Here is a 25,899-nt window from a genome sequence, read left to right as displayed (position 1 = left end):
CACTTTATCTAAAACACGAGTGTCACTTGGACATTGCAAACTATAGTGCCCATTCCATTGATGAATCTCAAACTCCAAATTAACACTGTAGTAAATGAGTTGTAACACAGTAGTTTCACAAAGATTTTACTAGTGTTCAGTAGGGCAGGATTCTCTGTAGCTTTAGTCTCTCTCTTCCAGGTGGATTACTATCAGAGTCAATCCTGCCTGCTTCTCTTATGCCTTAGGCAGAATTCAATTCACACCTATTTCTCAAGCCTTCCAACCTCATTTAGGGTCAAGATGTAGCTCCATCCATAAAAACCAAGCTACCACAACTATCAGTTCCATGTATACACATCCTTCTATCTTCTTTCTCCCCAGCCTGTTCTATTATAATAAATATGTTTCTTTTCCAAAGTTCCCCTTATCTTCCCAATTGCACACACTCTCATAGCCCTTAACTACCAGATATTGGAAAGCTGCCCCTCCTCTTTCTTACGGGGGCACACACCTCACTCTGCTAGCACCCACCTGGGATGATGTGGTTCTACTGAGAGGAACTGGGGCTATTTCTGGGTTCTTCACCCAAAAGGGCATTTGCAGTGCTAGATTACCACTGCCCATCCTTTGCCTCTTAGTTTGAGGTAGATTAGTATGATATGCACTTCTCACCTTAATTCTAACTACCACTCTCTTCCAGTTGAATTAGCAATTCTCCAACAATGTAAAAATTTGCAACACCGTTTGAGCCCCAGGTACTGATATTCAGTGATTATAATCATACAAATTTTGGTGGAGAGAACTTTAGGAGGCTTTAAGTGTGTGCTATGAGTAGCTTGAAATGATTTTTGACCTAAAAGTCTAAATATAATAAGACCTTATCCATTATAATAAGGCTTATGTAGCCCCTCTGATGAAAATAATACATGAAAATATGTATGAGACCTAATATACTAATTGTAATCTCTTTTCTTAAAATAGCTCAGTGAAAAATACACAGCCTATTTCTGCAGTAAAATGAATAAATAGTAATGTTTACTGTTTATAATCTTTCAAATATTATCCATAAAAGTGACAAATTTGTATTTGCTAATCTCTTCAATTTTAAAAAGCAGTGAATTTTCTTTGTTTTCCTGAGATTATATCAGAGGCAAGCTGCACTGAGGAAAAATTGTCAGTCAACTTTTAGGTATCCAAAAGAGGAAAAAATAACAGCAAACACTAATTTTACACAAGAGTAAGCAGAATAATAATAAATTAGGAGGAATGTCTGTCAAATTAGCATCAGGATAAAGAGTGTTTAATTTATTTTGTGGGAAACATGATCTATAAAGAGAGAGAAGTGTGAAGTGGGTTTTGTGATGTTTAAAGGGGAATCCCAAGTAGCTTCCAGTTCAAATGCAGACAGATCTGCCAAGTTTGCCAAAATAGGGAGGCTATCAACAGACTAGCGGCAAGTCAGGACAAATTCACAAGTCTTGCAAGCCTCTCTCTGCAGTTGTGCAAACCAGATTTGAATGCTTATTTTTAAATCATGCATGCACTTGCAGAAAATACAATCACAAATTAACATCAATATTTAATCTTTTATTTTAAAGTTTGCATAATTCTAACTCCTCCTAGAATTATGAGTATTTTCTTAGTTCTATTCAACTTATCATTTTAGTAGTACAATATGATTATTTACACTAAGAAACAGTTTTCCAACCATGCAATGAGGACCTGGAGAATAGCTTCCATCAACTCATAATATAGGAGGGCTTTTTGTTTGTTTGTTTCAAAGATCGTCAATCAGCCTCTAAAACGAGTTATCTACATTTGCTTAGCTGGGCACTTAGCAAATCTTTAAGAAAAGGAAATACTTAAGACTAAAAACACAACTTCTGACCCCATTTGAGCAGTCAGGTCTTTGATCGTCTAATCCCTGGGTATCATTTTGTCCAGTAGAGACCTGCTGTTGCCCCATCAACTTTAAAATGCCAAGAGCACCTTGAGTTCCGTTATGAAAAAGTGGAAAAGGCCTGTGCCCTAAGCACCAAGCATCTATGCAGGATGCCTACCACCCTACTAGTCTATATCCAAATTAGTCACCTGAGATTCACTATAGATCTTCTCATTAGACGGCCTAGAACTAAAGATGGGGTATGTGTAGTAACTCTCCAAACTAATCTTTGCTGACACCCCCATCCGTTTTTTACTCCCTCAGAGGGTGTGGCCGGGTATTTCACAAATTCTTGATGACAAAGATCATGCTTCTACTATAGCAGGTCCTGCCTTGCTGCCATCTGGCAGCATGTATCTTTATTAGTTTCAGAATTTTACAGCTTTTCCTTTCTTCTTTTTTTTCCTCTGTCCCTTAGCTTTAAACTCATTTTACCTGCAGTCCCCAATGGAGCCCCTTAAAATGCAGATTTCCAAGCACTACTCCTAGAAATTTGAATTCATTAAGTCTGGAGTGGAGCTGGGGAAGCTATTTAACAAGCACCCTCCAGGTGACTGTAATGCAGGCCAAAGGACACTTTGAGAAACATCATTCATAGTTATAACTGACACTACATTAAGCTGCCTTCTAAGAGTTCTTAGGTTTTTATTTTATTTAGTGTACATGTTCTATAGCCTCAATTAAATCATAAGCTAATAAGGATATTTTTTTATTCCTTGACAAGTTGTAGCTGTTGAAGAGCAAAGAACTATTCTAACAAGATAAAAGTTACCAAGGACAAATGTAAGGGACTTCCTTGGCAGTCCAGTGGTTAAGACTGTGCTTCCACTGCAGGGGGCGCAGGTTCAAACCCTGGTCTGGGAACTAAGATCCCACATGTCACGAGGCGTGGCCAAAAAATTAAAAATTAAAAAAAATAAATAAATGTGGGACTTCCCTGGTGGCGCAGTGGTTAAGAATCTGCCTGCTAATGCAGGGGACACGGGTTCGAGCCCTGGTCTGGGAAGATCCCACATGCTGCGGAGCAACTGGGCCCGTGAGCCACAACTGCTGAGCCTGCGTGTCTGGAGCCTGTGCCCCGCAACGGGAGGGGCCGCGATAGTGAGAAGCCTGCGCACCACGATGAAGAGTGGCCCCCGCTTGCCGCAACTAGAGAAAGCCCTCGCATGAAACGAAGACCCGACACAGCTAAAAATAAATAAATAAATAAATAAATAAATAGAGTAGCTATTAATTTAAAAAAAAAAAAAAGAATCTGCCTGCCAATGCAGGGGACATGGGTTCGATCCCTGGTCTGAGAAGATCCCACATGCTGCGGAGCAACTAAGCCCATGCACCACAACTACTGAGCCTGTGCTCTAGAGCCCGTGAGCCACAACTACTGAGACCACGTGCCACAACTACTGAAGCCTGTGTACCTAGAGCCCGTGCTCTGCAACAAGAGAAGCCACCGCAATGAGAAGCGCACGCACTGCAACAAAGAGTAGCCCCTACTCGCCACAACTAGAGAAAGCCCGCACGCAGCAATGAAGACCCAACGCAGCCAAAAATAAATAAATAAATAAATAATTTTTTGAAAGAATAGATGTAAGATTTCTACACTTGAGTACAACTGGGGGAGATATGGTTTTGTGAGAGATGACTTGGGGGTTTTACTCAACAATAATGTCGGTATGAGTCAAGATAGAATGTGGATGTCAAAAATGTTAACGCAATTTCAGCCTGCATTAAAAGAAGACTGATGTTTTGAACAAAGGACGGATAGTTCTGGTCTACGGCATAACACGGACTACACTTGCAGTACTCAAAGTACTCCACTGATTTCTGAGTTTCACAACTTAAAGCAAACATAAACAGATGTTAAAGTTCAGAGAAATGAGAATAGAATGGTAGAGGGCTAAAAATTAAGTTATAAAAGGGTTTACTAGAAGAACCAATCAAGCTGGGAGTTTTAACTTAGGGAAAACATGAATCTGAGAAGAGTTTAGTTCTGGACAGAATAGCTTTCTTCACATACCTAAAGGGCTTTCACAGGGAATCAGGATTATCCTTGTTCTGTATAGTCTTAGGGGGAGAACTAGAGTTTGCAGAGAAGCTACAAGGACGTATATCTCATCTTAAGTTAAGGAAGACTCAAATCAACAGTTGTCCAAAAAATGGAATGCAGTGTTCAGAAAGAATGAGTTTCCTGTCATTGAAGGAATTCAAGCTTAGCCTCAAGAACTTGGCAGAAGTTATTCAGCAGAAATGGAGAGAAAATATAAACAAAAGACAAGTATGTGAATTAAATGACTTTTAAGATCCCTTTCAATGCTGAGATTCTATAATTCCTTTGATATTCTGATAGAACCAGCTAGTTTTGCAAAGACAGTAAGATTTAAAATAAATATCCCAGGATGGGAACAAAGGAGACCGAAGGCTAGTAAGACAATAAAGAAGCTATTGCTACAATTCAAGTGTAATTTACTGAAGCTTTGAAAAAGATAAGAGGAATGATCCAAAAAACAAAGCAGAAACAAAATTAGGAGCAGTCAATAATGGATTTGAAAAAAATGCATGCACACATGAATAGAGCCAACTGATCTTTGACAAAGAATCAAAGGCAATACAATGGAGCAAAAACAGTCTTTTCAAAAAAGTGGTGCTAGAACAACTGGACATCAACATGCAAAAAAAAAAAAATTGATCTAGACACAGACTGTACACCCTTCACAAAAATTAATGCAAAATCGATCACAGACCTAAATGTAAAATGCAAAACTACAAAACTTCTAGAAGATAAAGCAGGAAAAATCCTAGATGACCTTGGGTATGGCAGTTCCTTTTTAGATACAACACCAAAGGCACGATCCATGAAATAAAGAATTGATAAGCTGGACTTCATTAAAATAAAAAACTTCTGCTCTATTAAGAACAATGTCAAGGAAATGAGAACACAAGCCACAGAATGGGAGAAAATATTTGCAAAAGACACATCTGATAAAGCATTATTATCCAAAATACACAAAGAACGGGACTTTCCTGGTGGCACAGTGGTTAAGAATCCGGCTGCCAATGCAGGGGACATGGGTTCGATCCCTAGTCTGGGAAGATCCCACATGCTGCAAAGCAACTAAGCCCATACGCCACAACTACTAAGCCTGCGCCCTAGAGCCTGTGAGTCACAACTACTGAAGTCCCTGTGTCTAGAGCCCGTGCTCCTCAACAAGAGAAGCCACCGCAATGAGAAGCCCATGCACAGCAACGAAGAGTAGCCCCCACTCGCAGCAACTAGAGAAAGCCCGTGCGCAGCAACGAAGACCCAACGCAGCCAAAAATAAAATTAATTAATTTTTAAAAAACAAACAAAAGAACCCAAAATACACAAAGAACTCTTAACACTCAACAATAAGAAAACAACCCAATTAAAAAATGGGCCAAAGACCTTACAGACACTTTATCAAATAAGATAAACAGATGGAAAATAAGCATATCAAAAGATGCTCTACATAATATGTCATCAGAGAAATGCAAATTAAAACAACAGTGAGATATCACTATATACCTATTTGAGTGGCCAAAACCCAGAAGACTGACAACACCAAATGCTGGTAAGGCTATGGAGCACTGGGATTCTCATTCATTGTTGGTGGGAATGCAAAATAGTACAGGCACTTTGGAAGACAGTTTGGCAGCTTCTTACGAACCTAAACATATTCTTTCCATTTGATCCAGCAATCGCTCTCCTTGGTATTTACCCAAAGGCATTGAAAACATGTCTAAACTAAAACCTGCACACGGATGTTTACAGGAGCTTTATTCATAACTGCAAAACTTGGAAGCAACCACAATGTCCTTCAGTAGGTGAACGAATAAATAAACTGTGGAACATCCAGACAATGGAATATTATTCAGGACTAAAAAGAAATGAGGTATCAAGCGACAAAAAGACATGGAGAAACCTTAAATGCATATTACTAATCCAAAAGGGCTACTATATGACATTCTAGAAAAGACAAAACTGTGGACACAGTAAAAAGATCAGTGGTTGCCAGGGATGGGTGGGCGTGGCACAGAGTATGTTTAGGGCAGTGAAAATACTCTGTATGATACCATAATGATGGATACACATCATTATACATTTGTTCAGACTCAGAGAATGTACACCACCAAGAGTAAACTGTAAGGTAAACTGTGGGCCTGTGTGATTATGACGTGTCAAAGTAGGTTCATCAGTTGTAACAAAGGTACCACTTCGGTGGAGGATGGTGATAGTGGGGGAGGCTGTGCCTGTGTGGGAACAGGAAATCTCTGTCCTTTCCCCTCTATTTTCCTGTGAGCCTAAAACTGCTCTAAAAAAAAAAGTCAATTAAAAAATGCATACAAAGCACAAATGATATGACTGATAAGGGATTAATATCCAACATAAACAAACAGCTCATACAACTCAACATCAAAAAAAAAAAAAAAAGACAAGCCGACTGAAAAATGGGCAGAAGAACTGAATAGACATTTTTCCAAAGAGGAAATGCAGATGGCCAACAGGTACATGAAAAGATGCTCAACATAGCTACTCATCAGGGAAATGCAAATCAGAACCACAAAGAGATATCACCTCACCCCTGTCAGAATGGCTATCATCAAAAAGAACACAAATAACATGTTGGTGGGGATGTGAAGAAAAGGGAACCCTTGTACACTGTTGGTGGGAATGTAAATTGGTGCAGCTATTGTGGAAAACAGTATGGTGGTTTCTCAAAAATCTAAAAATAGAACTACCATATGACCCAGCAACTCCACTCCTGGGTATATATCCAAAAAAAACGAAAACACTAATTTGAAAAGATAAATGCACCCCAACATTCCTAGCAGCATTATTTACAACTGCCAAGATATGGAAGCAACCTAAGTGTCCATCAACAGATGAATGGATAAAGAAGATGTTGTGTGTGTGTGTGTGTGTGTATGCACACACATACATACACAATGGCATACTACTCAGACATAAAAAACAACGAAATTTTGCCATTTGCAGCAACATGGATGGATTTGCAGGGCATCATGCTAAGTGAAATCAGTCAGACTGAGAAAGGCAAATACTGTATGATATCACTTATATGTGGAATCTAAAAAATACAACTAGTGAATATAACAAAAAAGAAGCAGACTCACAGATACAGAGAACAAACTAGTGGTTACCAGTGGAGAGGGAGGGGAATCTAAAAAATACAACTAGTGAATATAACAAAAAAGAAGCAGACTCACAGATACAGAGAACAAACTAGTGGTTACCGGTGGAGAGGGAGGGGAGGGGTAATACAGAGATGGAGGAGTGGGAGGTACAAACTACTGGGTATAAGATAGGCTCAAGGATGTATTATACAACATGGGGAATATAGCCAATATTTTGTAATAACTGTAAACAGAAAGTAACCTTTAAAATTGTAGTAAAAATGTGTAGAAAAAATAAAAATAATAAAAAGTTTTAAAAAAGTATGCAAAGCAAAGGAAAAAGGGAAGAAAACATGACTCCAAGGACCTAGAAAATAAAGGTAACTGGGAAGACAGAACTATTTGTGGGATGGGGAAAAAAATGTTTAATAAATGTAACAAAGTTTTGAACATTTCAAAAATTCACTTCAGTAAGAATTCTAATGGGAGATGGTGAAAGCATCTGAAGATACAGTCATACATTACATACAGTAAAGGTGATCTAAAAATCACCACTAAATGCTTGGATAAAAGGAAATAAGCCTCCAGAAAATAGTGAAGCTTATTCTAGAGAATGGGCAGTGTGGCTTCACATCCAAGTTGTGAAATCTAGAATAAGAAACCCAATAGTAAATCAACTCATTTAAAATGCTGAACCAAGAAGCCTAAAGAGCACCAGACTGGGAGTAAGGCAACCTGCATCCTAGCCCCTACTGTGACTCTAGCTTAAATAAACTGTTTACCCTCCTGGGGCCCCAAAATCCTCATCTATGAAATAAGAATGACATAAGCTTTTAAATAAGCTTTTCTCAAACTGGTGTTCCTTGAAACATTAATAGTTATATCTTTATGTCCGTATGTTTGTTAAGTAAGTTTAAGTAAATTTGGAAAATGTCAGACTAGATAATTTCTATGGTCTGCTGCTCTAACATGGTGTAATTCTGATCCAAATATATAGTTACCTTAATGAATTTAAATCTAGTGTATATACAGATATACTATTTGCTTTTGATTATCTCATAGAGAGGAGTATTAAAGAATGTAAAATGGGTGACAATCCTTTTGAGAAAATTTCATACCTCGACAGTGGCGATTGAGAGCAGAAAGCAAAGGGTCTAATAACAGGAGGGACAAAAACTGAGAAAGGACTGGATAATTAAGGTAATAAATGCAAATAATGTCTTTCATTCTGTTTGTCTATCCTTCTAAATGATCTTTTCCTTCAAATTCTTAGACAAGGTGCTAAGAACAGAATTACCCAACTACAGGTTCAACCCATTTGATTTTTTAAAAATTCATTTTTAGGCAAAATGGAGAAAAGGATTCAATCTTTTGACTGTGGCAATAAACTATCATCTTTATGTTACACACAGTATCTCACCTGGAGCCATTACTACATATAAGACAAATATGAATTTTGAATGGCTGAGTTCTATATCATTTAGTATGACATATGGTCAGCCTTCTGTAGCCAGATAAAGAAAGATCAGACTACAGAGAATTTGTAACACAGTAAAGTGGGTCTTCCTATCTCCCTTTTTCTAAGCTTTCACAGCTACAGTTGGTTGCCTAAATGAAGAGCTATGTTCTGGGCAGTTTTTTGCTAACATTATTGTTAATTCTTTCTTCCACTTCCCTTCCTACAACATCCTATTCTCTATAGTGTCTATCAAGATGGTTGTTGTTTTTCCAAGTCAGTATACCACATATAAGAAGAAACTGATGTGATTTATAGAAGGAAGTGATAGAGCATTTATCAGCTCTCCTCTGATGGAATGTGATAAAAAGTAAATATAAATCAGCCAAAGTATGAGTTCACAAACAAAGAAAACATATTTCTAGGTGTTCCCTTGACTACCTTATCAACAAACACTGTTCAAAATGGGTAATTTCAAAATAGCATATGAGGATAATCTAAGGCGTAAACTATTTTGAACAGCAACAAAAGTTTAAGATAAGGATTTGATTAAATGAAATAGATTAAATATTTTTGTCTTTCATAAAATTACTTTTTGGCAATATAATCATACCAACCATCATCTACATAGTACCTTGCTCACTGTGAACACTATGTTAGAAAATTTATACACATTAATGCTATACTGACAATAAACCTACAAAGTAAATAATTTTGCAGGTGAGGGTACCAAGACTCAGAGAGTTTAGGGCCCAGGGCCCTTATGTATTAAGAGGGCCAGGGCCAGGACCATACAAGTGACAAGTGGTAATGGCAGACTCAAAGTGAGCCTTGTTTTGGCATACCCAAGAGCCTTCTTACTGCTGAGGAAGAGATGCTAATTTACCAGTACAGGGCTTATCGGGAAACAATTTTGCTAATACTATTTATCTTTAAAAAAAAAAAGTTATCTACCTGGTTTTTCTTGGAAAAAAGCTCATGACACACTATTAAGTAAAGAAAAAAGTCACAGAACAATGACTAGTATGATCCTATTTAAACAGAAAAATAACCTATACATGAGTACAGACAATCAAAAACGCATATGTGTATAAATGCCTAAGCAAAATACTTTCCCCCTTCTTATTTCTGTAGTCTAGTTCCATTTGGGGCCAATACAAGAGGTCTTTCCTAGATTAAGAAGGAATCTCAGAGGATCAATGTAGATTTAGTAACTTTTTAAAGACATGGCTCAAGTCTTTACTCCTTCAGTGCAACTGCTGCTTCCTCATATTGCCTACTTTGCTAATTTGGTTCACAATGTACCTTATACTTTACACAACACTGCTCTGGGGGACTTCCCTGGTGGTCCAGTGGTAAAGAATCCACCTTACAATGCAGGGGATGCGGGTTCGATCCCTGGTCGGGTAACTAAGATCCCACGTGCCGCAGAGCAACTAAGCCCACGCAACACAATTACTGAGCTCGCGGGCCTCAACTAGGGAGCCCGCGTGTGGCAAATTACAGAGCCCATGCGCTCTGGAGCCTGCACATCACAACTAGAGAGAGAAAACCCACACGCCACAACTAGAGAGAAGCCCGTGCGCCGCAATGAACGATCCCGTATGCCTCAACGAAGATCCCATGTGCCGCAACTAAGACCCACCGCAGCCAAAAATAAACGAATAAATAATAAATAAATCTTAAAAAAAAAAATACTGCTCTGGGATGTGCAAATATAGTGTTAGTCCCAAATACACTGTAAGCATCTTGAGGGCAGGACTCGGGTCTAACCATCTAAAGTGTTCCACAACTGAGATTAATCAAGTTCTCGGCGTTTATTCTTTTCCTGAAAACTTATACTATGAACCAGGCACCAGCACAGGAGCAGAACATACACTAGTAACCAAATAAACAAGGTCTCTTCCTTACTGAATTTATATTATGCTTGTGGGGGGTAAGGGCATGCAGGGGGCTGGAATATTTGTAATAAGCAATTATGCTACAAGGTAATAATGCATAAAAGAACACATGGAATTACTGGAACACCTAGGAGGACACTAAAGTCAAAGCATTCTGAAAAAAGTGAGATCAAAGCTGAGGCCTAAAGGATAAACAGGAGTTGGATAAAAAGATGGTGAAAAAGTACCCTCGGATATAGAGGTAAGAAACAGTAGCATGGCAAATTAGACGAACTGAAAATAGCACAGGTTGGCTGGAACCCAGAGCATGGGAGAGGGGGCAGAGGCTGAAAGAAAGGGTGGGAAAGTCTGGCAGGGGGCAGACCGCATAGGGCTTGTAAGCCATGGATGGAGTTAAGGAGAGCTACTAAAGAGTTTTAACCAGTGGAGTGACAGGATCAGACTTGCCTTTTTATAAAAATCACTCCAGTTACAGTGTGGAGAATGGATTAGGGAAGGGCAAGGCTGAAGGCTTAAGGAGCAATTCAGGCAAGAGATAATGGTGGCCTGAAGGAAGGCAGTGGTGGGGGAGATGGAGAGAACTGGACAGATTTGAGATTCTGAGAAGACTGCAGCACTGACAGGAAATGGGAGGTGAGGGAAAGAGACGAGTTAAAGAGGGTGCCCAGATTCTCAGCTAGAGCATTGCCTGAGCTAGAAAACAGAAGTATGTTTAGGGAGGATGCAGGGGGCAGTTGAATGAGTTTGACTGTGAATTTACTGTATGATCATGAGATAGCCAAGAGGTTACGCTGCTAAGAGCTCTAAGTTAAGACTGTGATGGAATATGCATATTTGAGAGTTAATGGCATAAAGACACTAATTTAACCTGCGGAAATGGATGTGATCAATTTGGGGGAGAACAATTACAGAATGAGGAAAAGAGTAGCTCTAAGACAGACTCCTGAGGAACTCCACTGTAAAGGACACAAGAGAGACTGAGAAGGGACAGCCAGAGAGGTAAAAGGAAGATCAGAAATCCTTGGAGGGAGAACAATCAAGCAATGAGGTTATTTCAAGAAAGAGTGTTCCACAGTGTGTTTCTTAAATGTGTGTAGACTGACTGAAGCTCTCCTTCAGTAAAAGTAAATATCAGCAATTCTTCCTTCTATCCTCAATTCAGCTTCCAGTTTCTTTTTGTGGTGATGAAAATATGTGCAATGATTATTCTCCACTCCCCCCAGATGAGGTCCTCCTGATTTTCTTATTTCTAACATTGTCTCACTGAGACATGAGTCTCACCTCCAATTCTGTCACCACAGTAAATAATGACCAAACTCTGCCAATTTCATCTTTGTAATTGTTTTCACATCTTTTCTTCCCTTTCCATTCCCACTGTCACCGCCCTAATCCAGGTTCTAAGTACCATACAACTGGACAATTATGGTCTACTGGTCTCCCACTATTCCATCTTTCACCTCCTCTCTAGAGCAATGCTTTTCACATAGAATAACCATATTAATTATTTAAAGTGTTAACTTTAATTGCTTTATTCCACTGCTGAAAATTCCCCAGTGATTTCCCATTATAATTGTTTGTTCAAAATTTCATTCATTTAGCAAATATTTATGTAGGGCAGTACTTCTCAAACTACCTATGCTAAGGTCCTGTTTTTTTTCTTTTTCTTTTAAGTTTTCAATCCATTGCAGACCAATATTGTAAAATGCAATAAAAAACATTGTGGTAATGTTAAATTACTAAAAAAAAGTTTCTAAATTCTTGTTTTCAATCTTGATATTTATCTTATCGTGGACTGCTAACAACAGTTCATGGTCCAGCAGTGATCTGTAGACCATATTCCAAACAGCCCCAGTGTGGATAATACATGGATAAAAAGACATTACAGTTCTGCCTTCAATGCATGTGCTCAATGCAGGGCAATTCTGCCATTCAGGGGAGACATTTTTGATTGTCACACAGGAGGAAGGAGGGAACTACTGGCTTTGAGTGGATAGAGCCCAGAGATGCTGCTAAACATCCTATAATGAACAGGATATACCCCCTCCAACAAAGAATTATCCAGCCTAAAATGTCAAAAATGTCAAGGTTGAGAAACTCTGCTTTACAAGTGTAATGAAAATGAATAATTAGAAGACATTAAGAACAGAGCTATACACCCGAGAACTTGCAGTGTGTTTCACTGGCATAGTTTCACCCGTTGCTGGAGCCCATCGGGCTGGCCAGCCCCCCGCCTCTCCACCAGTGTGTCACGCATTCCTTCCGCATCTACCTACTTGAAAGCATCCCTCTGTGATGAGGACGGGGTGGTGGTCCAAAGAGACCAGTGCCAAGAGGGAAAACCGTGTGGCTGACAGGGTCTTGGTGCTCTGGCCGGGTGTCAGGCCTGAGCCTCTGAGGTGGGAGAGCCGAGTTCAGGACACTGGACCACTAGAGACCTCCCAGCCCCACGTAATATCAATCAGCGAGAGCTCTCCCAGAGATCTCCATTTCAACTCTAAGACCCAGCTCCACTCAATGACCAGCAAGCTCCAGTGCTGGACACCCCATGCCAAACCATTAGCAGGACAGGAACACAACCCCACCCATTAGCAGAGAGGCTGCCTAAAATCATAATAAGTTCACAGACACCCCAAAATACACCACCGGACGCAGTCCTGCCCACCAAAGACAAGATCCAGCCTCACCCACCAGAACGCAGGCATCAGTCCCCTCCACCAGGAAGCCTACACAACCCACTGAACCAACCTTACCCGCTGGGGGCAGACACCAAAAACAACAGGAACTACGAACCTGCAGCCTGCTAAAAGGAGACCCCAAACACAGTAAGTTAAGCAAAATGAGAAGACAGAGAAATACACAGCAGGTGAAGGAGCCAGGTAAAAACCCACCAGACCAAACAAATAAAGAGGAAACAGGCAGTCTACCTGAAAAAGAATTCAGAGTAATGATAGTAAAGATGATCCAAAATCTTGGAAATAGAATGGAGAAAATACAAGAAACGTTTAACAAGGACCTAGAAGAACTAAAGAGCAAACAAAAAATGATGAACAACACAATAAATGAAATTAAAAATTCTCTAGAAGGAATCAATAGCAGAATAACTGAGGCAGAAGAACGGGTAAGTGACCAGGAAGATAAAATAGTGGAAATAACTACCACAGAGCAGAAATAAAGATAAAAGAATGAAAAGAATTGAGGACAGTCTCAGAGACCTCTGGGACAACATTAAATGCACCAACATTCGAATTATAGAGGTCCAAGAAGAAGAAGAGAAAAAGAAAGGGACTGAGAAAATATTTGAAGAGATTATAGTTGAAAACTTCCCTAATATGGGAAAGGAAATAGTCAATCAAGTCCAGGAAGCACAGAGAGTTCTATACGGGATAAATCCAAGGAGAAACACGCCAAGACACATATTACTCAAACCATCAAAAATTAAATACAAAGAAAAAATATTAAAAGCAGCAAGGGAAAAGCAACAATAACATACAAGGGAATCCCCACAAGGTTAACAGCTAATCTTTCAGCAGAAACTCTGCAAGCCAGAAGGGAGTGGCAGGACATATTTAAAGTGATGAACAGGAAAAACCTACAACCAAGATTACTCTACCCAGCAAGGATCTCATTCAGATTCCATGGAGAAACTAAAACCTTTACAGACAAGCAAAACCTAAGAGAATCCAGCACCACCAAACCAGCTTTACAACAAATGCTAAAGGAACTTCTCTAGACAGAAAACACAAGAGAAGGAAAAGACCTACAATAACAAATGCAAAACAATTAAGAAAATGGTAATAAGAACATACATATCAATAATCACCTTAAATGTAAATGGATTAAATGCTCCAACCGAAAGACAGAGACTGGCTGAATGGATACAAAAACAAGACCCATATATATGCTGTCTACAAAAGACCCACTTCAGACCTATGGACACACGCAGACTGAAAGTGAGGGGACGGAAAAAGATATTCCATGCAAATGGAAATCAAAAGAAAGCTGGAGTAGCAATATTCATATAAGATAAAATAGACTTTAAAATAAAGAATGTTACAAGAGACAAGGAAGGACACTACATAATGATCAAGGGATCAATCCAAGAAGAAGATATAACAATTGTAAATATTTATGCACCCAAAATAGGAGCACCTCAATACATAAGGCAACTGCTAACAGCTATAAAAGAGGAGATCGACAGTAACACAATAACAGTGGGGGACTTTAACATCTCACTTATACCAATGGACAGATCATCCAGACAGAAAATGAATAAGGACACACAAGCTTTAAATGACACAACAGAGCAGATAGATTTAATTGATATTTATAGGACATTCCACCCAAAAGTGGCGGAATACACTTTCTTCTCAAGTGCACATGGAACATTCTCCAGGACAGATCACATCTTGGGTCACAAATCAAGCCTCGGTCAATTTAAGAAAACTGAAATCATATCAGGCATCTCAACGCTATGAGATTAGAAATCAATTACAGGGTAAAAGAACGAAAAAAACACAAACACATGGAGGCTAAACAATACGTTACTAAATAACCAAGAGATCACTGAAGAAATCAAAGAGGAAATCAAAAAATACCTAGAGACAAATTACAATGAAAACACAACGATCCAAAACCTATGGGATGCAGCAAAAGCAGTTCTAAGAGGGAAGTTTATAGCATACAAGCCTACCTCAAGAAACAAGAAAAATCTCAAATAAACAACCTAACCTTACACCTAAAGGAATTACAGAAAGAACAAACAAAACCCAAAGTTAGCAGAAGGAAAGAAATCATAAAGATCAGAGCAGAAATAAATGAAATAGAAACAAAGAAAACAATAGCAAAGATCAATAAAACTAAAAGCTGGTTCTTTGATAGACAAACAAAACTGATAAACAATTTGCCAGACTCATCAAGAAAAAGAGGGAGAGGACCCAAATCAATAAAATTAGAAATGAAAACGGAGAAGTTACAACAGACACCACAGAAATACAAAGCATCCTAAGAGATTACTACAAGCACCTCTATGCCAATAAAATGGACAACCTGGAAGAAATGGACAAATTCTTAGAAAGGTACAACCTTCCAAGACTGAACCAGGAAGAAATAGAAAATATGAACAGACCAATCACAAGTAATGAAATTGAAACTGTGATTAAAAATCTTCCAACAAACAAAAGTCCAAGACCACATGGCTTCACAGGTGAATTCTAGCAAACATTTAGAGAAGAGCTAACACCCATCCTTCTCAAACTCTTCCAAAACACTGCAGAGGAAGGAACACTCCCAAACTCATTCTACGAGGCCACCATCACCCTGATACCAAAACCAGACAAAGATACTACAAAAAAAGAAAATTACAGACCAATATCACTGATGAATATAGATGCAAAAATCCTCAACAAAATACTAGCAAACAGAATCCAACAACACATTAAAAGGATCATACACCACGATCAAGTGGGATTTATCCCAGGGATGCAAGGAATCTTCAATATACACAAACCAATCAATGTGATACACCATAGTAAGAAATTCAAGGATAAAAACCATATGATCACCTCAACAGATACAGAAAAAGCTTTTGACAAAATTCAACACCCATTTATGATAAAAACTCTCCAGAAAGTGGGCACAGAGGGAACCTACCTCAACATAATAAAGGCCATATATGACAAACCCACAGCAAACTTCCTTCTCAATGGTGAAAAACTGAAGGCATTTCCTCTAAGATCAGGAACAAGACAAGGATGTCCACTATCGCCACTATTATTCAACATAGTTTAGGAAGTCCTAGCCACGGCAATCAGAGAAGAAAAAGAAATAAAAGGAATACAAATTGGAAAAGAAGAAGTAAAACTGTCACTGTATGCAGATGACATGATACTATACACAGAGAATCCTAAAGATGCCACCAGAAAACTACTAGAGCTAATCAATGAATTTGGTAAACTTGCAGGATACATATTAATGCACAGAAATCTCTTGCATTCCTATACACTAACAACAAAAGGTCAGAAAGAGAAATTAAGGAAACAATCCCAGTCACCATTGCAACAAAAAGAATAAAATACCCTGGAATAAACCTACCTAAGGAGGTAAGACCTGTACTCAGAAAACTACAAGACACTGATGAAAGAAATCAAAGATGACACAAACAGATGGAGAGATATTCTTGGATTGGAAGAATCAATATTGTGAAAATGACTATACTACCCAAAGCAATCTACAGATTCAGTGCAATCCCTATCAAATTACCAGTGGCATCTTTTACAGAACTAGAACAGAAAATCTTAAAATTTGTATGGAGACACAAAAGATCCTGAATAGCCAAAGCAGTCTTGAGGGAAAAAAATGGAGCTGGAGGAATCAGACTCCCTGACTTCAGACTATACTACAAAGCTACAGTAATCAAGACAATATGTTACTGGCACAAAAACAGAAATACAGATCAATGGAACAGGATAGAAAGCCCAGAGATAAACCCATGCACCCATGGTCAACTAATCTATGACAAAGGAGGCAAGGATATACAATGGAGAAGAGACAGTCTCTTCAATAAGTGGTGCTGGGAAAACTGGACAGCTACATGTAAAAGAATGAAATTAGAACACTCCCTAACACCATACACAAAAATAAACTCAAAATGGATTAGACACCCAAATGTAAGACTGGACACTATAGAACTCTTAGAGGAAAACATAGGAAGAACACTCTTTGACATAAATCACAGCAAGATCTTTTTTGATCCACCTCCTAGAGTAATGGAAATAAAAACAAAAATAAACAAATGGGACCTAATGAAACTTAAAAGCTTTTGCACAGCAAAGGAAACTACAAACAAGACGAAAAGACAACGCTCAGAATGGGGGAAAATATTTGCAAACGAATCAATGGACAAAGGATTAATCTCCAAAATATATAAACAGCTCATGCAGCTCAACATTAAAAAAACAAACAACCCAATCCAAAAATGGGCAGAAGACCTAAATAGACATTTCTCCAAAGAAGACATACAGATGGCCAAGAAGCACATGAAAAGCTGCTCAACATCACTAATTATTAGAGAAATGCAAATCAAAACTACAATGAGGTATCACCTCACACCAGTTAGAATGGGCATCATCAGAAAATCTACAAACAAATGCTGGAGAGGGTGTGGAGAAAAGGGAACCCTCTTGCACTGTTGGTGGGAATGTCAATTGATACAGCCACTGTGGAGAACAGTATGGAGGTTCCTTAAAAAACTAAAAATAGAACTACCATATGACCCAGCAATCCCACTATTGGGCATATACCCAGAGAAAACCATAATTCAAAAAGACACATGCACCCCAATGTTCATTGCAGCACTACTTACAATAGCCAGGTCATGGAAGCAACCTAAATGCCCATTGACAGATGAATGGATAAAGATGTGGTACATATATACAATGGAATATTACTCAGCCATAAAAAGGAACGAAATTGGGCCATGTGTAGAGACATGGATGGATCTAGAGACTGTCCTACAGAGTGAAGTAAGTCAGAAAGAGAAAAACAAATATTGTATATTAACGCATATATTTGGAACCTAGAAAAATGGTCCAGATGAACTGGTTTGCAGGGCAGAAATAGAGACACAGATGTTGAGAAGAAACATATGGACACCAAGGGGGGAAAGTGGGGGGTGGGGGGGGGGGGCGTGGTGGTGGGATGAATTGGGAGATTGGGATTGACATGTATACAGTGACGTGTATAAAATAGGTAACTAATAAGAAACTGCTGTATAAAAAATAAATAAAATTAAAAAAATAAAAAGGAATCCCAATTGAGACAGTTTGTCCACTCAAATTTTAAAACCCTAACAGATAAAGAGATCTTTATGCTTTCAGTCAATACCCTCACTGCCTTGACAGAAATCTGAGATTTTACAAAATACCTCTAGTCTTAAAAAGAAAAAAGGGAAGAAGGAGGGGTGGGGGGAAGGGGGAGGAGCAGGAGGGGGAAAAAGAAGAGGAGGAGAAGGAGATGAAAAGGAGGATGACAAAGAGGAAGGAGGAGGAGGTAGTTTAACTCTTTAGCAGAGGAAGAGAGGCCAGAGAAGTTTAAACAGTTGTCTGATATGTAAATGCAAAGGTCAGATTTCTGTAGTTATTAACTATCTCTATATATACTCAATATGTAGAATTCTACCAAATCACTAAAGTACTGGATAATTTCTGAATTTGAAGGCTGTCATTTATAAGTGCATATAGGAAATGGTAGGGGGTGAGGCCAGACCTATAGATCTTCAGTGTTTTAATAATTCCTCCCTTCCTTTTCACCCCCAAACCTATTTTGTCTAAGTTCTCACAACCTTTACATATATGGAAAGCTTTGTAAATTTCCTTGAGAATTAATTCAGGAAGAAAGGCAAACGTGGAACATATGTACTCATCATAGGATATTCTCTGACACAAAATTCAAGGCTTTATTGACTACTTGATTCTTAGATCTCTTCAATATCCGCAGAGGCAGTTCAGAATACAGACCCTGGAACCAGACATCCTGATTTCCAAACCCAGTTCTGCCAATTACTAGTTGTACAAACTTAGTGAGTCATTGCCTTTTCCTCTTTTTCTCCTGGTTCCTGGACCAGGAGAACCAAGTTCTAGTCCTAGTTCTGCCTGTGGCTTGCTTAGTGACCTTGGGCCACAGTTTCTGCATCTGTAAAGAGAAGGAGCCAGGGGACTGCACTAGATCGTGGTTCTCAACCAAGGGTGATTTTGCCCCCAGGGGATGTTTGACAATGTCTGGAGATACTTCTGGTTGTCACCACTAGAGATGAGATGGGGAGTGTTACTTGGCATCTAGTGGGTACAGGCCAGTGATGCTGCTAAACATCCTACAGTGCAAAGGACAGCCAGCACCCCATGACAATTATCCGGCTCAAGATGTCAGTGGTGTCACAGTTGCAAAGCTCTTGGCTCCAGCTCCCTCAAAGACCACCTCAGAGGTCCCCAAGAAGTGGGGCTGAGAAAGCCCATTTGAACGGTTTTATGTTATGGGTTTTCATGAGAAAGGAACAATGTAAGAGTTAACAGCATGGGACTTCCCTGGCGGTCCAGTGGCTAAGACTCTGCACTCCCAGTGCAGGGGGCCCAGGTTTGACCCCTGGTCAGGGAACTAGATCCCACATGCCACATCTAAAGATCCCTCCTGCCGAAAAGAAGATCCCACATGCCGCAACTAAGACCCGGCGCAGCCAAATAAATAAATAGAAAAAAAAAAGAGTTAACGGCATGGACTCTGAGGCCAGACTGCCTGAGTTCAAATGTGACTCCACCACTTACTAGCTATATGTCTTGAACCAATTACTGAACCTTTCTGACACTCAGTTTCCTTCTCCATAAAATGGGGACAATATAGTATCTGCCTCATAAGGTTGTTGTGAGGATTAAATAAGTTAATATATGTAAAGCATTTAGAAGGGTGCTGGCCCTATATAGGTATTAGCTAACATCATCATCACCACCTAAATATGGGAATAAAATGGAAAAAAACACCAACCATTTCACTTTAGGAGTCACATGAGTTAGGTTCCTCAGTGGAAAGGTTTTGAAGACTGAACAAATGCAAGCAGAGTTCCTCACACGTCAGAAACTCTGCTCTCCCTCCTTCCCTTCTCCCACTCTTTCCTCTCTAATGCTTCCGCAGCTGCTTAAGCACTCAGATGCAAATGTTCTCACGGTTTGGAGGGAATACAAACTACTTGTACCCATTCTATAATGCAAAAAGTAATTGGAGGAGGTAGTTTGTTACACATCAAGAAATTGTTTTTATCTTTCAGTAGAAAAGGACAGGCACGTCTGCCTATGCTCGGTAAGGGGCTGCAATTAAAGCCCTGGGGATCCAGGCCTCACCCTCTTCTCCTCCATTGAAACTTCATGAAAGGAGTGGGTCATATCTGTCCCCCTGCTCCTTTGCTGTGCTGTCAGGGGAGCCGCCACGAGACAGAAACAGCCTGTGATAGTACCTTTTTGTTTGTTTTTTTATTACACAAGTAGAAATATAACATCCCACTTAAATATTCAGAGAAGAGGTACACAGAGTGAAAGAACAAAAATCTCCCTCTATTTCCATCTTAAATTCCCTTTCACAGAAGTAAACAATTTTTTTCAATTTAATGTGAGTCCATATGGACTTCTGTAATGCATTTACTTCAGTTTTTTTAAATTACTAAAACATATCTGTACATTTAGAGCTATACCATTTTAAGATTCGCTTCACTCTATTCCACAATGAGGATGGGAGGATGCAGCATAGTTTATTTAATCACTTCCTTACTGGTGGACATTTAGGTAAAAACTTAAGACTTCAACTTCATAGTGACCCGATTATTGATTTATAAGTAACTCAACTGTAGTTGCCAGCAAATCTAATCCATTGGTGATTCTATAGACAGCTCTGCCTCCCCAAAAGAAAGAAATCACTCTAAAAGTCTGTTTATAAATAAAAAATGCCAACTGAATTTACATATAATTTGACTCTGAGATATAAGCACAACTACATTATTTCTATTCAAATGTAAGTAAATTTAACCTGAAAAATTAAAACCAATGGAAAAATTAATTCAAGGTTAAATTTTTCAGTTTATTAAAAGGCACCCATAGTATTTTTAGGGTGTCTGCTTTATCTCTATATCCTGCTCTAGAGATTCTGGAAATCACATGATCATAAGGCCATTTTCTTCTTCTAATTAAAAAAAAAAAAAAAACATAAATTCCCCAACCTGAGTTAGAATTAGTAAATTATTAAATTATTACATTCTTCATATTCAAGTATCATCTATAAGTACTCTGTGGAAAAGCAGAAAGGGTAAGTTTTGCATCTCTAACTAGTGAGCAATTGCTTTCTTTTCCTTTCTTAATAAATTACAGGCAGACTTGAACAGATGTCAGGTTGGCATTCAAAACCTAAAATATAGCTGAAAAGCAAGTTATGACTAATACAAGGAAAAAAGATGAATGTCAGAAAGCTTCATTTTTTTTTTTTTTTTTCAAATTTCAGATAAGCTCTTTAGCCTTAGGGTTCCTTTTACAGAGCCCTGGAGTTCGGTAAGATGTCTTAACCACCATGTAAATTGCAATCTCTCCTCATGAGTTGGGGGTGTGAAAATGCATTTTAAGAGTGTCAGTGTTTATGTTAATCTTAGCAAGAACTCCCTCTCTCCCAAATATGGCATGTACAAAACCTTAGTGCCCTTTCTTCCACTGTATTTTATTTGCACTGTTCTTAGCATGTGAAAGATGTCTGCATGTGACTGAAAGGCTCCTTATCTTCTCCGAAGCTCTACTTTGCAGAGTAACTGCAGTTTCACTTGTGATATCAGAAATGAGTTGCTTTCCTCTAGAATTTCAAAAGAAACCTTAAAAATACAGATTGAAAATGGACTTAGAGAGGGAGGCACAAAAAGGGGGACCAAAAAGAACAGTGTCAGTTTCAAAGAAAGGGCATACAAAACTCTAACCAGTGGCTTTCCTCCCCACTGGGCAGCCTGCATATCTACAAGGTACAGGTCCACCCAAAGACAGGACAAGGCTTGAGGCCTTTAAGTCTCTACACTCTTTTCCCTTCAGCTCTAATACAGATAACTTCTGCAAAAGCCCCTTTCCTTGGATACGTGTGAACCTAGTCCTAAAATTATATTACAATTATTTAATTCTTTAACAATTATTTCACTGTTCTTTGAAAAAAAATTGTTATTGTTGTTTTTGCTCTGACATTTACAGTTTAGAGGTAACTGCCAGGGATGCCAAAAAATGAAGTTTCTTTGTGGAAACTATCTTTTCCAACAAAAGAGCTACAATGAGAACTGAGGTAATCAATTATTTATCCAGAGCACTCTGCACAAAACTGCACACAAGGGAATAAGGGTGGTGAATGTCTGAACAGGAGTGCATGCATATGCCATAGACACCTGGGTGCACTCAAGGACTGCTGAGTTTATTCACCCATACTTCCAGATGCTGGTTTTTGATGCCCACATTTCTATCCTGGGACCCAAAAGGTCCTTCTATATTATCCCACAAATGATTTAAGGTCTTTCCTAACTTAACGGCTATCATTGTAGGCGTTGGAGGATATTCTAACTAAATTGCTGAGGGCATCCGCTAAGTGCAAGGTTTAGGTCTAGTTTTCCTTGCTAATGCTTTCATGTGCTTTCAAGGAAGAGCTGCCCCATGTGGGTTTGGGTGAGTCCAACTGCTCCAGACAAAGAAAAAGTTAGTTACACTGATTAAATAGTTGCACTGATTAAAACAAGAACAACAAAAGTCTAAACTGATATCCCCCCAAAGTAATCCCTTTTCATACTTCTACATATGACCTTTCTTCCATTCTCTATAGGGCTGGCTGTATGTGACTTCTTCTTTTCCCTTTTAAGGCCTTCCTTGACTTTAATTCTATAAAAATGTTACAACAAAAACAGGAAATACTTGAATGTATTTCAAGAGAGAAACTAACATTTTGGAAACTCTAGGACACTTATTTCATGTGTATTACCTCATCTGATCCCTATTTTTTCTGCATAAATGTGTGCCTCTGGTTAGTCCTTTGGTCTCTCTGTATCTCACTGGCAAAACTCTGTATTACTTAAGGTATATTTGCAGTTTTCAAAAGCAACATGAAGTTTTTCAAGCGAAAGGAAAGAACTATATTACTTACAATTATCAGTCTCATAAACACAATGACAGAAGATAATTCTAAATTTATCACTTTGTGAACTTGAAACTTTGATATACAGGCAAAAAGATTCATTTAGTTAAGATTCCTGTCTACAAAGCAGACATAACTCTAGACTCCATGGAGAAAACAATGATTTGGTCTCAAGCCAAAAGTAAACATGTTCTCTGCTTAAACAAAATAAAATAGTCCCATAAGCTACGTTAATTATTCTTTTCTAATCCCTATTTTTTTTTCCATTTGAATTGATTTAACCAATCATATCCAGTGTCCAGTGAGATCCCACAGCCATATAGGTTGAATATTTAGTTAACAGAGAATGAGGAAAAAAATTAGCTAATTTTGTTCCCACCCGGCAGGGTAAAAGAACACAGGATATATATAAAAAAGGACACATGTAATGTCATTTTATTTATTTTTAATTAATTAATTTATTTTTGGCTGAGTTGGGTCTTCGTTGCTGCGCACGGGCTTTCTCTATTTGCGGCGAGTGGGGGCTACTCTTCGTTGTGGTGCGCGGGCTTCTCATTGCGGTGGCTTCTCTTGATGCGGAGCACAGGCTCTAGGTGTGCGTGCTTCAGTAGTTGTGGCGCACGGGCTTAGCTGCTCCGTGGCATGTGGGATCTTCCCGGACCAGGGATCGAACCCGTGTCCCCTGCATTGGCAGGCGGATTCTTAACCACTGCGCCACCAGGGAAGTCCCTGTAATGTCATTTTAAATTAAATGTAGCAATCTGTACTTTTACATACCTTTATCAAAGCCCAATGAGAACTTTAAAATCACACTGTACTTAGAAGGCAATGAAATAGTCTATTATGTAATTCCCCCGAAATTCAAACGAAAAAAGAAGCCTCTGTTGGAAAATAAGGAATGACACGTGCACAGCAAGAGAATTATTTTTCAGCCATTTTACCATAAAAAAAGTAGCATAAGGACACTGAGAATCTTCATTCAGAATAAACAAAAAAATGTCTTTCAGTTCAGCTCAAAAGCCAAGGTACCTTTAGACTTAATGTCTTTTAAATCAAATTGATAACACAAGCTTCTGGAGAGCAAAAGGCCATAAAGAGAAAAAAATTTACTACATAAAAAAAAAAAAAAAGAACTCATTTATGCCTAACTAAATCAGTATAAAAGTATTAGAAAAGTAAATCCATAAAAAAAGGTTCTGGGGATTTCCCTGGTGGTGCACTGGTTGGGAGTCTGCCTGCCAGTGCAGGAGACACGGGTTCGAGCCCTGGTCCGGGAAGATCCCACATGCCGCAGAGCAGCTGAGCCCATGCGCCACAACTACTGAGCCTACGCTCTAGAGCCCGCGAGCCACAACTACGGAGCCCACGTGCCACAACTACTGAAGCCCGTGCACCTGGAGCCCGTGCTCCACAATAAGAGAAGCCAACGCAATAAGAAGCCCACGCACTGCAACTAGAGAAAGCTCAAGCGCAGCAACGAAGACCCAATGCAGCCATAAATAAATAAATAAAATATAGTAATTCTTTGTTTGCCTAAAACAAGTTAATGGTTAATGTTGCAATTAAATAAAAGATTTATTAAAAAAAAAAAAAGGTTCTGGGCAGCAGTACTCACCAACAAAACTGAAATTCAAGGTCCCTGGTCAAAAAGCACATTAACAACAACAAAAAGCATACTATATAATTCAACTAATTTCAATATGGATTGCAAAAACAGATTAAAGTCACTCAGAAATTCCAAATCTGTTTTGATTTAATTTCAAACTCTTCAACAGCTGGCAGAGTCACAAATTGACTGAAATGAGTTTACTCCTTTACGTGTTATCTCCTCAACCTCAGACAGAGGCCCTAATGAGCAGGGTTTGGATAATGTACAAACAGGAAACTAGTATCTGAATAACTGAATCCTCAAAAGTTTCTAAAGCGTGAGAAAATACTTATACTATAATTAAAAGATATAACTTATGGAAGCAGTATTTCTTCTACTGTTGGCTGAAGAGTATACATGCTCAAAGAAACAATCATTAGACTATTTCTATATGGGGCTCAGGCTTGAAAACTAGTAAAAATATTCCACAAGAATAACTTAGAACATTTGGAATCACCCTTTAATCTCTGCTTATACCCCAAGTATACTTAAACAATATTTCCATGTCTTTATTTAAAAGTTTTATGGATTTATTGTGCCTCAAAATACACATTACCAAGATAGTGAACTACCATATTTTTAACTATTTTCCAAATTAAAATTCTGTTTTTTATGGACTTGGCCTTTGTATCTTTCAGATAGAAAAGTATGCTATTGCCATTTCAAGGTGTATAAAACTCAGGTGATGAGGGTCTCTGTCATTTTCTCTTAATCCAAATCCAAACTCGACCTTTAGCCAGTGAACAGGTGTGTGCTGTGCCTGTAATTTATCAGAGTGAGCGACCAGGCAGAAAAGCTACCAACAATAGGAGGTTGATAGAACCAAGCACTTAGTGCCTGGAAAGCAGTTCTTATCCCCACCATGATGAATATACTTTTATCTCCCAGTAGCAATTTAAAGATAAAGAATGATGGAGGTGAAGGGAGTAATATATTTGTATTCCTTCAGTTTTTTTGGATACTGTTTTTAATACTAATAGTCTGCCAGAAGCTGTTATGTTATAAATTCCTTTCTCAGATATTCTGCTGCTCACATTCCAATCCAACCTATGATATGGATATGAAAACAGTCATGACAGCATTTCCACCGGGGCAAATAAAGCCATTTCACACACACAGATAAATTAAATAAACCTTCAAG

The 25,899-nt window shown here is 38.7% G+C and overlaps 1 protein-coding gene across 3 annotated transcripts in view; it reads right to left on the bottom strand.

Annotated features, from left to right (window-relative positions):
• The window catches only part of NSF (N-ethylmaleimide sensitive factor, vesicle fusing ATPase), a 159,899-nt gene that overhangs the window by 81,167 nt on the left and 52,833 nt on the right, over nucleotides 1–25,899 (bottom strand). The gene's annotated exons all lie outside the window — the stretch shown is intronic.

The sequence above is a fragment of the Eschrichtius robustus genome, chromosome 20 (genome assembly GCF_028021215.1).
Source record: "Eschrichtius robustus isolate mEscRob2 chromosome 20, mEscRob2.pri, whole genome shotgun sequence".
Classification (NCBI taxonomy): Eukaryota; Metazoa; Chordata; class Mammalia; order Artiodactyla; family Eschrichtiidae; genus Eschrichtius; species Eschrichtius robustus.
Note: the sequence above shows the minus strand (reverse complement) of the source record. Positions and strands in the feature narration are given on the sequence as shown.